We start from the raw sequence: 15,705 nt of genomic DNA on the forward strand, positions 1-15,705 counted from the left end.
AACCCAACCTGGTTGATTCCAAGTATTTGCCTTCCCTGTGGTGCGGAATGCTGCTGGACAAAATTTCATACAACCTGAAAATTTTCACAGGTACTGGAAGATTGATACTAGATTAGTTATTTAACCTTTATACTCTATCCTAAATAATATCCACAATACTCAATACCTTTGAGAATTTTCATAGAAATACTGTGTATTAAAATAGAAAAAACAATCCGAAAGCTTATAAATAAAGGTTTAAGTAAATTATCATGCAGCCATACCATACAATGTGAAAAGAAAATTTACAAATACAAAAAATAAATAGAAGTAGATAGTTGAGGTGATATTGTGGCAGTCGAGGATGGGGGTGGGTGAATTATTAAAGTTGATAGTTGCTAGCAGCTTAAGTTTTTCTGCCTATCTAGATGCAACTAAAAAGGTATTCTCACAGAAGAGGTCTCTAGAATCCGGATTTTTCTTAAATTAAAGTTTATCTTTCCAAATTGAAACCCTGGAAATACATCTTGCCATGGTTTTGAGTCCAAAACTTAAATTACTTAGTGTGGAAAACTACAGGTGGCAATTTAAATTGGTTCCAGGACAGTGTCAACTCAGGTGTTAGGAGGATGCACAGTGTATCACTCTGTAGGAGCATAGCCATAACCTAGGCCCCACAGCCTCCCACAGAAAAGCCCCACTTAAGATGACTTCACAATCCACAATTACAAAACACATGAGTAAACAAGTCCCATGAGGGATGGTCAGCAGATACACAAAAGAACAGATTTACACATAACCCACCAAGAGTTTTATATAAGTAAAGGCAAATATAAGGATTTAAAGTTAAAAAAAAAAAAAAAAAGATTCTGAAGAACAGATGGCAAAAAAAATGCAGAATGAAAAATATTGTAATTGAAATAATAAAACCTAGTGGACAGGATAAAGTAAAGATTAGACACAACTTTCTAATACCAGAATTAAACAAAGATCATTGAAATACTAACTTAGTGAACAGGATAAACGTGACATTAAAAAACCATTAAAGACAGAAAAAGAGAATACATTTGAAGACATTATCAAGAGATAGCAGAAAGAGATGAAAATTTAAAAATATAAAAGGTTAAGAGGTATGTAGGATAGAATATAAAAGTCCAGCATATGTCAGTAGAAAGTACCAGAAGGAAAAACTGGAAAATGAGTAAGAGGAAGCGTTTAAAGTGATACTGGCTGACTTTACTTTAGAAATAAAATAACTCATTTTCAGATTCAGAACACACAGTGATAGCGGAAAACATAAGAAATTCACATCTAGACAAAAAAGTGAAACTTTCAAACATTAAAGACAGCAGAATCAGTAAAAGGATAGTCAGATTATTTATAAAGAAATTAAACTAGAAGCAAACTTCATAAAACAAAAAAGACAAAAGTGAGTGGAATCATATCTTGTAAGTCTTGAGAGGAATTAACTGCCAATCTAGAATTTTATACCCAAATTATCATTCAAAAGTGGGTGCTCAGGAAAGACATGTTCATCATTGAAGATCAAGTGCTAAACAAAGACAGAATTTACTACTAATAAGCCCTCCTTAAAACAATAAAAGAGACCAGACGCAGTGGCTCACGCCTGTAATCCCAGCATTTTGGGAGGCTGAGGCAGGCAGGTCACCTGAGGTCAGGAGTTCGAGACCAGCCTGACCAACATGGAGAAACCCTGTCTCTACTAAAAATACAAAATTAGCTGGGCATGGTGGCACATGCCTGTAATTCCAGCTACTCAGGAGGCTGAGGCAGGAGAATCACTTGAACCCAGGAGGCAGAGGTTGTGGTGAGCCGAGATCGCACCATTACACTCCAGCCTGGGCAATAAGAGCAAAACTCCATCTAAAAAAATAATAATAATAATAACCCACACAATAAAAGAAAGAGAAGAAATTTGATCCCAGGAAGAAGAAAATGCAAGAAGCAAGGCTAGAGAGCAAGGGATTCTGAGCTCACATTGGTAAGTAGAAAGCCCCACTCCAGAGTGTCAGCAAAACTTGTTGCAGGATGCATGCACACTGCTGCCAATAGGACTAAGAAGACAAGAATGGGAGAACACAGGAACCAGAAAGAGAAGCCACTTTCCTCTGCAGTGAACCTGTTTCCCCTTACTGACCTAGTATAACGTGGCATTGTATCAGCTGGTAAAGGAGAAATCCAAGTACACAGGATCCAGCTCCAGTATCAATACACAAGACAACCAAGCTGAGTTTGGGAGCTGAGAGGCAGTAAATTCATAACTGGCATAGCAGTGGGTAAAGAAACTGGTAAACACAGGTAAATCTGAATAAGCACCTTAGGAGTATAACCAACTTGGGCAATAGATAACCAACTTGGGCAATAGAAAAATTGAGGTGAAAATAAAATGCTGGACAATAGTAACAGGAAAGAGGAGGAGGTGATTAGTGGTAAATTACTCTTTCTGGCTGGGCATGGTGACTCACACCTGTAATCACAGTACTTGGGAAGGCTGAGGCAGGAGGACTGCTTGAGGCCAGGAGTTTGAGACCAGCCTGACCAACACGGAAAAACCCTGTCCCTACTAAAAATAAAAAAATAAAATAAAAAAGTAACCATGCATGGTGGCACATGCCTGTAATCCCAGCTTCTTGGGAGGCTGAGGCATGAGAATTGCTTGAACCTGGGATGCAGAGGTTGCAGTGAGCCAAGATCACACTACTGCACTCCAGCTTGAGCCCCCGAGCAAAACTCTGTGTCAAAAAAAAAAAAAAATACTTTGAAAATTTCTTACGCTTTGCTATAAGTGAATCAGCTTCCAAGATGCCTCATCCCATGGCCGTTGGTGAGAAGACTCAGCTCGTTGTTGATTGGTTGTGGAAGACCTCACTCTCTTACTATGTGGAGCTCTTTCCAATTATTTTTAAAAAGCCATAACAGGCTGGGCACGGTGGCTTATGCCTGTAATCCCAGCACTTTGGGAGGCCAAGGCGGGCGGATCACGAGGTCAGCCCATCCAGACCATCCTGGCTAACACGGTGAAACCCCATCTCTTCTAAAAATAGAAAAAATTAACCGGGCATGGTGGCACATGCCTGTAGTCCCAGCTACTCTGGAGGCTGAGGCAGGAGAATCACTTGAACCAGAGAGGCAGAGGTTGCAGTGAGCTGAGATCGTGCCATTGCACTACAGGCTGGGCGAAAGAGCGAGACTTTGTCTCAAAATAAAGAAAATGAACCCTTCAGTCTTCCCAATGAGCCATAGAAGCTGACATGGAGCAGAGGCAAATTTGCCCCACCTAGCTCTACCCAGTCTTAGGACAAAAATTTTACTAAAATATGGGCAAATTTTCTAACAAGAGCCATGGACTTCAGACAATCTATGCAATAAAGTAAGGGTAGGTTCTTTTTTTGATGATAAACATTATCCGTGGATAAAATGAATGCCCTCTTTCGAAAATGCAGTACCAAAGATACAGTAATCAAGATATGCCCAAGTAATTAAATGTGAGAATCAGGCAAGTGCTTGGGCATGGGACCAGGGAAAAATCTTGCATTTACCTTAACACATGAACAAATAATCAGTGTGTGGCTCAGAGCTCTATAAAGCATAATATTAACATATTGTCACTGGAAATCAAGTTTGGTTTGGGGCATGTAAAAGGGCTTCATAAACAAACTCTTATTTACTAATGCAGAGTGATGTCATTGCCATTACTTTTAATATGATCATTATTCTCTTGGAGATTGGCTGGGGTTTACAAAATCATTTCACTTGTCCTGCTTCCTTGTACAAGTATTTTCAAATGAGAGGTTTATCATTATTAATAATAGTATGAAAATCAGGAGTAAAAATATTAAGAACTGCACTAGGAGTCTTCTTGAGATCTTCCCTTAATTATGGCCTGCCTTCTAATAGTTTTGCTTTAAGTAATTTGTAGAAGTGACTAATACATGAACAATAATCATTTTATGTAGTATTCTTTTTTCCTATAGAATTCACTGTATTGAGAATTTCAATTCACTGTTTAGAAGTTAAAGTCTATTAAAAAGTTCATACGCTAAGAATAGGGAATAAATTCAAGTTAGAAAAGAGTATATACATTCATTTAAGCAATGGGATTACAGGCTTGAGCCACTGCACCCAGCCTTTTTTTTTTTTTTTTTTTAAGGACTGAGTCTGCTCTGTTGTCCAGGCTGGAGTGCAGTGGCACAATCTCGGCTAACTGCAACCTCTGCCTCCCAGGTTCAAGAGATTCTCCTACCTCAGCCTCCCAAGTAGCTAGGATTACAGGCACCTGCCACCAGGCCCAGCTGATTTTTGTACTTTTAGTAGAGACGGGGTTTCACCATGTTGGCCAGGCTGATCTTGAACTCCTGACCTTAGGTGATCTGCCCACCTGGGCCTCCCACAGTGCTGGGATTGCAGGCCTGAGCCACTGCACCCAGCCTGAGATGTACTAACTTTTTATGTTTAACTTGCCAGAGTAGAAACTCAGTTTCTGGGCCGGGCATAGTTGGCCATGCCTGTAATCCCAGCACTTTGGGAGGCTGAGGCGGGCGGATCATGAGGTCAGGAGTTCAAGACCAGCCTGGCCAACATAGCAAAACCCTGTCTCTGCTAAAAATACAAAAATTAGCCAGGCATGGTGGTGTGCACCTGTAGTCCCAGCTACTCGGGAGGCTGAGGCAGGACAATCGCTTGAACCTGGGAGGTGGAGGTTGTGGTGAGCCGAGATCGTGCCACTGCACTCCAGTGGGACTCCGTCTCAAAAAAAAAAAAAAAGAAGAAGAAAAGAAAAAAAACTCAGTTTCGGGTTACATCTGATCTTCATTTTTTTATATATCACCTAAGCTATAAAGTTACATTCCTTCTTTGTGATCTTAAAAGAAGGACTCCAGGAAACTTGAAATATTCATATATCTAAACTGGGACATACGTTTATATTTTTAAAAGTAGCCTGAGGGCTTGGCAACCAAAGTTGTATGTTGAATGATAATTTCTCAGAGTTCCATTTTATGGTCTTTCTGTTGTTCTGTAAAATGTGGGCATGGATAGATATAAAGTGCCTGGTGTCCATGATTTTGTGAAATCCCTTCCTCTTCAATGTGAGTGGGACCTGTGACTTTCTTCTAACCCAGAGAATACAGCAAAAGTGATGTGATTCCTCTGATTCCATTGATTATATTGTCTAAGACTCCCTTGACCACATTATTTAGGACTGCATCGTAGGAGACTGGGGCACATACCCGCTTTGCTGGCTTGATGTAGTAAACTGCTAAGTTGAGGATGCCCACGTGGCAAGGAACTGTGGGCAGCTTTCAGCCAACAGGCAGCAAAAAGCTGAGCTCCTTGGAACTACAGCCTCTCAAGGAAGTTACTTCTGCTAACAACCTGAAAAAGCCTGGAAGTGAGTTTCTCTCTAGTAGAATTTTCAGGGAAGAGCATGGCCCAGGCAAGATCTTGACTGAGCCTTGCGAGACCCTGAGTATAGGACACACGAAACTGTGCCACACAGGAACTGAGAGATCATAAATACTTGTTGTTTAAGCCAGTACATTTGTGGTGGTTGCACATCCACAGAAAACTAATACCGGGTACAGTCTCTCCTGTGATTTCTGAGATAAATAATGTAAGTGGAAAAACCTGTCAACAATAAAGGTTTTAAAAGAAAAAAAACTTAAAATGTAGAAAGTAACTACCAGGACAAAAACAAAAAATATAAGGCCTCAGGAAGGTAAAGATTGACATTTACTCCCAAACTATTCATATATGTCCACCCACCTTTCTTGTAGCAAAATCTTAACTTGATGTTTGTTTCAAATAGTTATTAAATTTAGTTATAATGTCCTGGCCCAAAATATAGTAGAGGTAAATGTCCAAGGTACTGGCTTGAGGCCACTTACCCTATATCTATAAAGGGGAGGGAGACCATCAGGGGAGGGAGGGTAAGAAAGGGAAAAAGAGGGCAAACAAGCTATCAAAAAACAACAGTAGGCAGGGCACTATGGTTCATGCTTGTAATCCAGCACTTTTGGAAGCCAATTGGGCAAATTGCTTGCACTCAGAGTTCAAGACCAGTCTGGACAACAAGGCAAAAACCTCCTCTCTACAAAAAATCAGCCAGACCTGGTGGTGTGTGCCTGTAATCCCAGCTACTTGGGAGGCTGAGGTAGGAGGATCACTTGAGCCTGGGAGGCAGAGATTGCAGTGAGCTGACATCATGCCACTGCACTTCAGCCTGAATGACAGAGTAAGACCCTTCTCAAAAACAAACACACCAGTTACTCATACGTCAGAGTAAGGACAAAACATTTTTAAGTAACTGGCAAAGGACATCACTATATTTCAGAGTAAAACAAATAGGAAGTGCTTAATCATTTGACGTGTTTTTAAACATTGTATCTGAAAAGTGAACAAAGAAATGAATGTGCTTATGATTAAATTGACTTTGTTACTTGGTAAACTTGTAGCTTTAGACCTATCTCTCAGCACCACCAAGCCTCAGTCTTTTCATCTATAAAATGGACATGGTGATGCCGGCCTTGCTATGTTTATAGGTCACTTAGGAATGAGGTACGTATGGTATTGACCATGGTTTCTGGCAAGTGGCATATATTCATTATACCATAGCTCTTTTTAGAAAGCTAAGTCACCACGTATATGTTAATGCAACCTGCTGAAAATAGGCATGGAAAAACTAGATAAGAAAATCACTGAAGAAGATTTTCTTTAAAAAAATATGTACTTTAGTGTTTTAGTCATGAAGTCCTTGCCCATGCCTATGTCCTGAATGGTATTGCCTAGGTTTTTGCTTCTAGGATTTTTATGGTTTTAGGTCTCACATTTAAGTCTTTAGTCCATCTTGAATTAATTTTTGTGTAAGGTGTGAGGAAGGGATCCAGTTTCAGCTTTCTACATATGGCTAGCCAGTCTAGTTCATGTCCTTTGTAGCAACATGGATGAAACTGGAAACCATCATTCTGAGCAAACTATCGCAAGGACAGAAAACCAGACACCACATGTTCTCACTTATAGGTGGGAATTGAACAATGAGAACACTTGGACACAGGGCGGGGAACATCACACACTGGGGCCTGTTGTGGGGTGGAGGGATGGGGGAGGGATAGCATTAGAATAAATACTTAATGTAAATGAAGAGTTAATGGGTGCAGCAAACCAACACAGCACATGTATACACATGTAACAAATCTGCACGTTGTGCACATGTACCCTAGAACTTATAGTTTAAAAAATAAATATATATATACACACACACACACACACACACACACACACTTTATCCGTGCTTCTGTTGATAGACACTTAGGTTGTTCCCTATCTTGGCTGTTGTGAATAATGCTGCAGTAAATATGGGGGTGTAGGTATCTCTTTGGACATACTGATTTCAGTTTCCTTAGATATATAGCCAGAAGTAGGATTGCTGCGTCATGTGGTAATTTTTTTTTTCCCAAGAGAAAGTATTGCTCTGTTGCCCAGGCTGGAATGCAGTGGCATGATCTCGGCTCACTGCAGCCTCTACCTCATGGGCTCAAGCAGTCCTCCAAACTCAGCCTCCCGAAGTGCTGGGAGTAAAGGTGTGAGCCATTGCACCTGACCTCATGTGGTGATTCTATTTTTAGTTTTTTGATTAATTTTCATGCCGTTTTTCATAATGCCTGTACTAATTTACCTTCACTCCAACAGTGTACTAGGGTTCCATTTTCTCCACATCCCCCTCAACACTTGTTACCTTTCATTTTTTAAATATTAATCATTCTAACAGATGTAAAGTGATACTGTTGTGGTTTTAATTTGCATTTCCCTAATGATTAGTGCTGCTGGGCATTTTTTTTAAAAGAAGGAAATTGTGTCATTTGCAACCACATGAATAAACCTGGAGAACATTACACTAAGTGAAATAAGCCAGACAGGAAAGATAAGTACCACATGATCTCATGTATATGTGGAATCTAAAAAAGCCAAATTTATAGAAATAACGGGTAGAAAAGGGGTTATGAGAGGCTGTGGTGTGTTGGGGGGTAAAGCAGACAGGGAGATGCCGTTCAAAGGGTACAAAGTTTTCGTTAGGAGGAATAAATTCATGATGTCATGTCATTTGCAAAAACACAGACGAACCTGGAAGACATTACATTAAATGAAATCGACTAGGCAGAGAAAGACAAACACTACATGGGCGCACTTACATGGAATCCAAAAAACTTTACCTTCAAGCAGAAGGTACAGCAGTGGTTTCCTGAGGAGAGGGGAAGGAGGGGGATAGGAGGGATTGGTTATGGAAACAAAGTTACAGTGAGTTTGGAGAAACACATTCTGGTTTTCTATACCACAGCTTGGTAACTCTGGTTAACAAAATACTGTATTTTTCAAAGAACTAGAAGGGAGCAATTTGAATGTACTCACAACAAAGAAATAGTACCTCAATGAGGGAACAGTCATGCTAAGTACCCTGATTTGATCATTACTCAAAATATACATGTATCAAAATGTCCCCAAAGATAAAAACATGTCCCAGCATAACCTCTAATTGTGTACTTTATTATACACCAAAAATTTAAGAAATATGATATAAAATGCTAATATTCACCTGGAACCACTAATGACCCTGAACATCTAAGGAATCCTGAAAAATACAAAGTTGGGGAACTCACAATCCCTGATAGCAAATTACATTGCAAAGCTGTAGGTAGCCAATATACATGTCCCTGTGATGTGCCACTGCGTGCCAGCCTGGGTGAGAGAATGAGACTCTGTCTCAAAAAAAAAAAAAGGAAAAAAAGAAAATCTGAGGGAATCGTGTAAGTGATAACTGGTTGTTATCAAACATGTACACAGAAAAAAACAACGCAAGGTAGCATAAAAATACATAACCAAACCAAAACAAAGAACCTGAGTAGACTTCTCTGCAAAGATGACACAAAATTGACCAACACGTAAGAAAAAGTCCTCGGCCGGGCGCAGTGGCTCACGCCTGTAATCCTAGCAATTTAGGAGGCTGAGGCGGGCAGATCACGAGGTCGGGAGATCGAGACCATCCTGGCTAACACGGTGAAACCCCGTCTCTACTTTAAAACACAAAAAAGTTAGCCAGGCGTGCTGGCGGGCGCCTGTAGTCACAGCTACTTGGGAGGCTGAGGCAGGAGAATGGCGTGAAGCCAGGAGGTGGAGCTTGCAGTGAGCTGAGATCATGCCACTGTACTCTAGCCTGAGCAGCAGAGTGAGACTCCGTCTCAAAAAAAGAAAAAAAAATGTACCTCAAAACCACATTCAGATACCATTTTACTCTTATTGAAATAAATGTTACTAAAAAGATCTTTTTTTAATTTTTTGAGACAGGGACTCACTGTGTCACCCAAGCTGAAGTGCAGTGTCGTGATCCCAGCTCACTGCAGCTTTGACCTCCCTAGCTCAAGTGATCATCCCACTTCAGCCTCCTGAGTATATGGGACTACAGGCGCGCACCGCCTCACCTCATCCTCCCAAAGCGCTGGGACTATAGGGGCACACCACCTCGCCTCATCCTACCAAAGCGCTGGGACTACAGGCGCGCACCACCTCCCCTCATCCTCCCAAAGTGCTGGGACTACAGACGCCTGCCACCACGCTTCACCCTCCCAGAGTGCTGGGACTACAGGCACCACCTCCCCTCATCCTCCCAAAGTGCTGGGACTACAAGTGGCCTTCCACCTCCCCCTCATCCTCCCAAAGTGCTGGGACTACAGGCAGCCTGCCACCCGCCTTCACCCTGGTGCTGGGACTACAGGCGCGCACCACCTCCCCTCATCCTCCCAAAGTGCAGGACTGTGCACACACCTCCCTCATCCTCCCAAAGTGCTGGGACTACAGACGCCTGCCACCACGCTTCACCCTCCCAAAGTGCTGGGACTACAGGCGCGCACCACCTCCCCTCATCCTCCTGGGACTACAGCCTGCCACCACTTCACCCTCCCAAAGTGCTGGGTTTCAGGCACCACCTCCCTCACATCCTCCCACCAGGTACTGGGACTACAGGCACCCTCCCCTCATCCTCCCAAAGTGCTGGGAGTTCTGGTAGCACCACCTGTATCCTCCCAAAGCGCTGGGACTACAGGCATGAACCACTGTTCCTGGCCATAAAATTTTTAAAAGAATGCTGGTATGGAATTGGAGAAAAGGGAACTCTTATAACCTGTTGATGGGAAGATAAATTAGCACATATTGTATGGTAAAGAGTTGGAAGTTACTGTTTTCAAAAAACTGAAAATACAGCTACCAGGAGGTCAGTGTGGGCAGATTGCTTGAGCTCAGGAGTTTGAGGCCAGCCTGGGCAACATGGCAAAACCCTGTCTCTACAAAGAAATAAAAAACTTAGCCAGGCATGGTGGTGTGTGCCTGTGATCTCAGCTACTGGAGGCTGAGGTGGGAGGGCTGATTGGGCTTTGGAGGTAAGAGGCCACAGTGAGCCGTGATTGCACCACTGCACTGCAGCCTGGGTGACAGAAGAAACCCTGTCTCAAAGAAAATGACAGAAAATACAACTACGGTAAGAGCTAGCAATCCCACTACTGGGTATACCTCCTGAGCAAAAGAAATCAGCACCAGACATCAGAAAGACACAATGGGCACAGGAGAGTTTCTTCATGAAATGATTTTGAGGAAACTGATATCCACATGCAAAAAATAAAAATGAAGAAAGAAAGAAATAGGACCCGTCTGTTACACAGTACAGAAAAAATCAACTCAAAATGGATTAAAGACCTGAACACAAAACCTGAAACCACAAAAAATTATAAAATTCCTGTAAGAAAAGACAGGGGGAGCTTACTTTCAGGACAACTTGAATCCATGCTCATCGGTTGGAAAGAGTTTTAAAAAGAGAGGAATAGTAAAAACCTCATGGAGGATGGAATGGTTTGTGAATGATTTTTTTTTAATTGGGTACCAAAGTCACATGCAAGGAAAGCAAGAACAACCATGTGGGCTACAGCAAACTGAAAAGCTTCTGCACCACAAAGGAAAAAATGAGCCCAAAGTTTGGACGACAGTTTTGGGGAATCATGTATCTGGTAAGGGGTTCTTACCGGAAATATACAACACATTAACAGTACTACATGGCAATTTAAAACAACAACAAATCATGCACCCCAAACTGGGCAGAGGCCCCAAATTAGACATTTCTGCAAAGAGGACAGAAAACCCACACCGAGGAGTCCCTCGCCACTGGTCAGGCGGCCACAATGGGAGGGACACGAGAGGACACGCGCTGCCCAAAAGTGAAGAAAAGTGACCCCTGTGTCCTGATGGCAGGAACTCAGATTTTAAAATTCAGCAAAGCCCAACAGATCCTCCCTCTGAGGCTTGGACACGAGGCAGCCAGCCAAATCTGGGCCTGGCCCTGACCCTGACTCCAACCTGAGCGGGGCGTCCCTCTCTCTCCCTCTACACAGGGGAGGTTCCCTCAGAAAAAGTCTTAAACCCCTAAAAATACCACAGCCTGCTACACGTGATGCCCTCAAAAGCCTTCAGAGACTGAATACCACTGTAAAATAAATACTAAAATACTACAAGAGAAAGGAAAACCAGGGAGAACAGGAAAGGAATGCACAGAACATGCCAGAAAACTAAAGCTTCTGTACTCAGCATGTAGGAAAAATGCCAGGGAAAAGTGCATGGCAGCTCCCTCCTCAGCAGTCAGGGCCCAGACAGGAGCAGTTTTCTCCCCAAGACACGTGTGACTCCAAGTCATCCAGAAGCGTCCGTGGTGCCCCCTCCAGAACTACAAAGATATGATGCGCTCCAAAGATGCACTGTCCCCTTAAAATCTTATGCATCCTTCAAAACCCACCTCAAAAGGATGCTGTCTTTCCCCAGCCGAGCAGACCTCTCCTATATGCCCACAAGTGGGCACCATTCGTTCCTCTCTCAAAGTTCCTGTCCCCGAACACTGCACAATAACCTGTGTACAGGTCTGTTTCTTCTACCAGACTGTGGGTATCATGAAGACATAAGACTGGTGTATCATTCAGCTCTGAACACAGTGCACAGCTTACTTAAGACATGCAGTAAAAGTCTGATGAACGAATATGTTGGTCAGTATGGGTGGTTGGGGGTGGAGAGGGTAGAAATCAAATTTGGAATTAAATTAGAATTCTAGCTTTGCCACTCATAGGCTGTGACTCTGGATTATTTACTTAACCTCTTTAGGCATTTATAAAATAGGAATATAAGTATGTCTCTCTCTGGGTTGTTAGGTTAGCAGAGTGCCTGCCACACAGTAGGCACTCAGGAAACAGAAGGATGGATGGATGGATGCATAAATGGTATGATTTGACTTTAAACAGACTGGAATTTGAATCTGAGGTCTATCATGACAAGATGTGTGACTCTAAGAAGTACTTGTGCCAAATATCATCTCCTTACCTCTCCCGATCCACACTCCATACTCCCCCAACCTGTTATCTCCCTGAGAAGTTGGCCTCTACTGACTGCATCAGTAAGCTGGCTCGCTTACTCAGCTTCGTGTTAAGATCAGCCAAAGGACAACTACAACAGAAGATGAAAGTTAGAAAGTGGTTGGGCGCAGTGGCTCATGCCTGTAATCTTTGGGATCTTTGCCATCACTTTGGGAGGCCGAGGCATGCAGATCACGAGGTCAGGAGTTTGAGAGCAGCTGGTCAACATAGTGAAACCCCGTCTCTACTAAAACTACAAAAATTAGCTGGGTGTGGTGGCATGCACCTGTAATCCCAGCTACTCAGGAGGCTGAGGCAGGAGAATTGCTTGAACCTGGGAGGTGGAGGTTATAGTGAGCCAAGACCTCGCCATTGCACTCAAGCCTGGGTGACAGAGCAAGACTCCATCTCAAAAAAGAAAGGAGGCCGGGTGCGGTGGCTCATGCCTGTAATCCCAGCACTTTGGGAGGCTGAGGCAGGTGGATTACCTGAGGTTAGGAGTTCGAGACAAGCTTGGCCAACATGGCGAAACCCTGTCTCTACCAAAAATACAAAAAATTAGCCAGGCGTGGTGGTGGGCACTTGTAATCCCAGCAACTTGGGAGGCTGAGGCAGGAGAATCCCTTGAACCAGGAGGTGGAGGTTGCAGTGAGCCGAGATCACGCCATTGCACTCCAGCCTGGGCAACAAGAGCAAAACTCTGTTACAAAAAAAAAAAAAAAGAAAAAGAAAGGAAACTGAGGTCAGGCTATTTATTTTTCTAGCTCCCTCCATGCCGACTAACTGTGGACTACCTGTATCCTTCAACCAAAGGACCCAGCATCTTCCTGGATACTCTCTCCCCACAGCCTTCTGTGTCTCTCAGCTCCTCATCTATTCTCAACTAGGGCTTGTAAGCAAGTCCCGCCACTGCTATTCCCAGGGAGCTGCAGTATTCCAGGTGGTTTCCTGCTTCCTATCTCTGAGTTGCAGAATACTAAACTGGCCGCCAAGATTCTTGCTCCCCTGGTGAACACACCCTGCATAATGCCCTCCCCTTGAGTGTGGGCTGGACTTGTAAATATGATAGCATTTCACACTCTTACTAGGTTGATTTGAGTTCATCAAGAGGAAGATTATCCTGGGTGGGCCTGGCCTAATCAGGTGACCCTTAGAAGTCAAAGAGAGTTGAAGAGTGAGAGACAGCCACCTGCTGTCCTTGAAGGAGAAAACATCCATGCTGTGAATTGCCTGTGGACTTTTGTGGTCTCTAAAAGATAAAAGCAGCTCCTGGACAACAACCAGCAAGGAAGCCGGGGCTTCAGTCCTACAACCGCAACGAACTGAATTCTGCCAACAACTGGAAAAAGTTTGAAAGGGAACTCTGAACCTCAGATGAGATGACAGCTTCAGCAACACCTTAACTTTAAACTTGTGACACATTGAGAAGAAAATCAGGCCATTCCTGGCCTGTTAACTTACAGAACTATGACCTAATGGAGGGGTGTTGTTTAAAGCCACTAAGTTTGTGGTTATTTGTTATGGAGCAATAGAAAACCAATATACTGCTGGGCACAGTGGCTCATGTCTATAATCCCAGCACTTTGGGAGGCCAAGGCGGGCGGATCACCTGAGGCCAGGAGTTCAAGACCAGCCTGGCCAACAAGGTGAAACCCCGTCCTTACTAAATCAGCCAGGTGTGGTGGCAGGTGCCTGTAATCCCAGCTACTCAGGAGGCTGAGGCAGGGGGATCACTTGAACCTGGGCGCTGGAGGTTGTAGTGAGCCGAAATTGAGCCATAGCACTCCAGACTGGGTGACAGAGTAAGACTCCATCTCAACAACAACAACAAAAATACACTGTCAGCATCTCTGTAAATGGTACCTTTATTAAACTCTTCATAAGGCCGGGCGCAGTGGCTCATGCCTGTAATCTCAGCACTTTGGGAGGCCGAGGCGGGCGGATCACGAGGTCAGGAGATCGAGACCATCCTGGCTAACACCGTGAAACCCCGTCTCTACTAAAAATACAAAAAATTAGCCGGGCGTGGTGGCGGGCGCCTGTAGTCCCAGCTACTCAGGAGGCTGAGGCAGGAGAATGGCGTGAACCTGGGAGGTGGAGCTTGCAGTGAGCCCGTGCCACTGCACTCCAGCCTGGGTGACTGAGCGAGACTCCATCTCAAGAAAAAAAAAAAAAAAAAAATTAAACTCTTCTTAAACCAGACTAATATAACTGTGCCATCTATCTGCTTGGCTCTGATAGGTGCATCATTTAACCTCCGCATACCTCAATTTCCTCAATTGTAACAGGAGATAATGGTAGCAAAACTCTTGTGAGGATGCCTTGTGGCCAGGCACGGTGGCTCATGCCTGTAATCCCAACATTTTGGGAAGCCGAGGAGGTCAGATCACCTGAGGTCAGTTCAAGACCAGCCTGGCCAACATGGTGAAACCCCGTCTCTACTAAAAACACAAAATTAACCAGGCATGGTGGCGAATGCCTGTAATCCCAGCTGCTGAGGAGACTGAGGCAGGAGAATCGCTTGAACCAGGGAGGCAGTGAACTGAGATCATACCATTGCACTCCAGCCTGGACAACAAGAGCAAAATTCTGCCTCAAAAAAAAAAAAAAAAAGAAAAAACAAACAAAACAAAAAAACCCTTGCACTTTTATTTATTTATTTAGAGACTGAGTCTTAGACGAGTGCAGTGGCACGATCTCGGCTCATTGGAATCTCTGCCTGCTGGGTTTAAGCCATTCTTCTGCCTCAGCCTCCTGAGTAGCTGGGATTACAGGCATGCGCCACCATACCCGGCTAATTTTTGTGTTTTTAGTAGAGACAGGGTTTCACCATGTTGGCCAGGATGGTCTCAATCTCCTGATCTCATGAGCTGCCTGCCTCAGCCTCCCGCCTTGCACTTTTTACGGGTCCACAACATAAAGAATGAGAAGGATGGAGTCCTCCCTGAGGTCTTGTGGTCTTGTCATTGTGGCTGGAAAGTCAAAGCCCTGAATGTGGGTAGTCCCACCCCTCCCTAATTTTCAGATGCCCAGTGCCTTTGGGATGAATACACCACCTTCATGCTCTGTTTTGACTGAAGATTAGGGGGATCTTAGTGCTCCTGGGGTGTAAAGAGCCATTGTGAATGGTTTGTGCATAACCCAGTTTCCAACAGAAGGGCTCATTCTATGGAGAAGCCCATTTAAACGGCCTCAGCACTGCTCCCTTTGATGTCTGGTGGCTGAAAGGAGACGGGGAGAAATGGGAAGCTCCTCTCCTTAACCAAATGTCTCA

This window comes from Papio anubis, chromosome 16, assembly GCF_008728515.1.
Source record: "Papio anubis isolate 15944 chromosome 16, Panubis1.0, whole genome shotgun sequence".
NCBI lineage: Eukaryota > Metazoa > Chordata > Mammalia > Primates > Cercopithecidae > Papio > Papio anubis.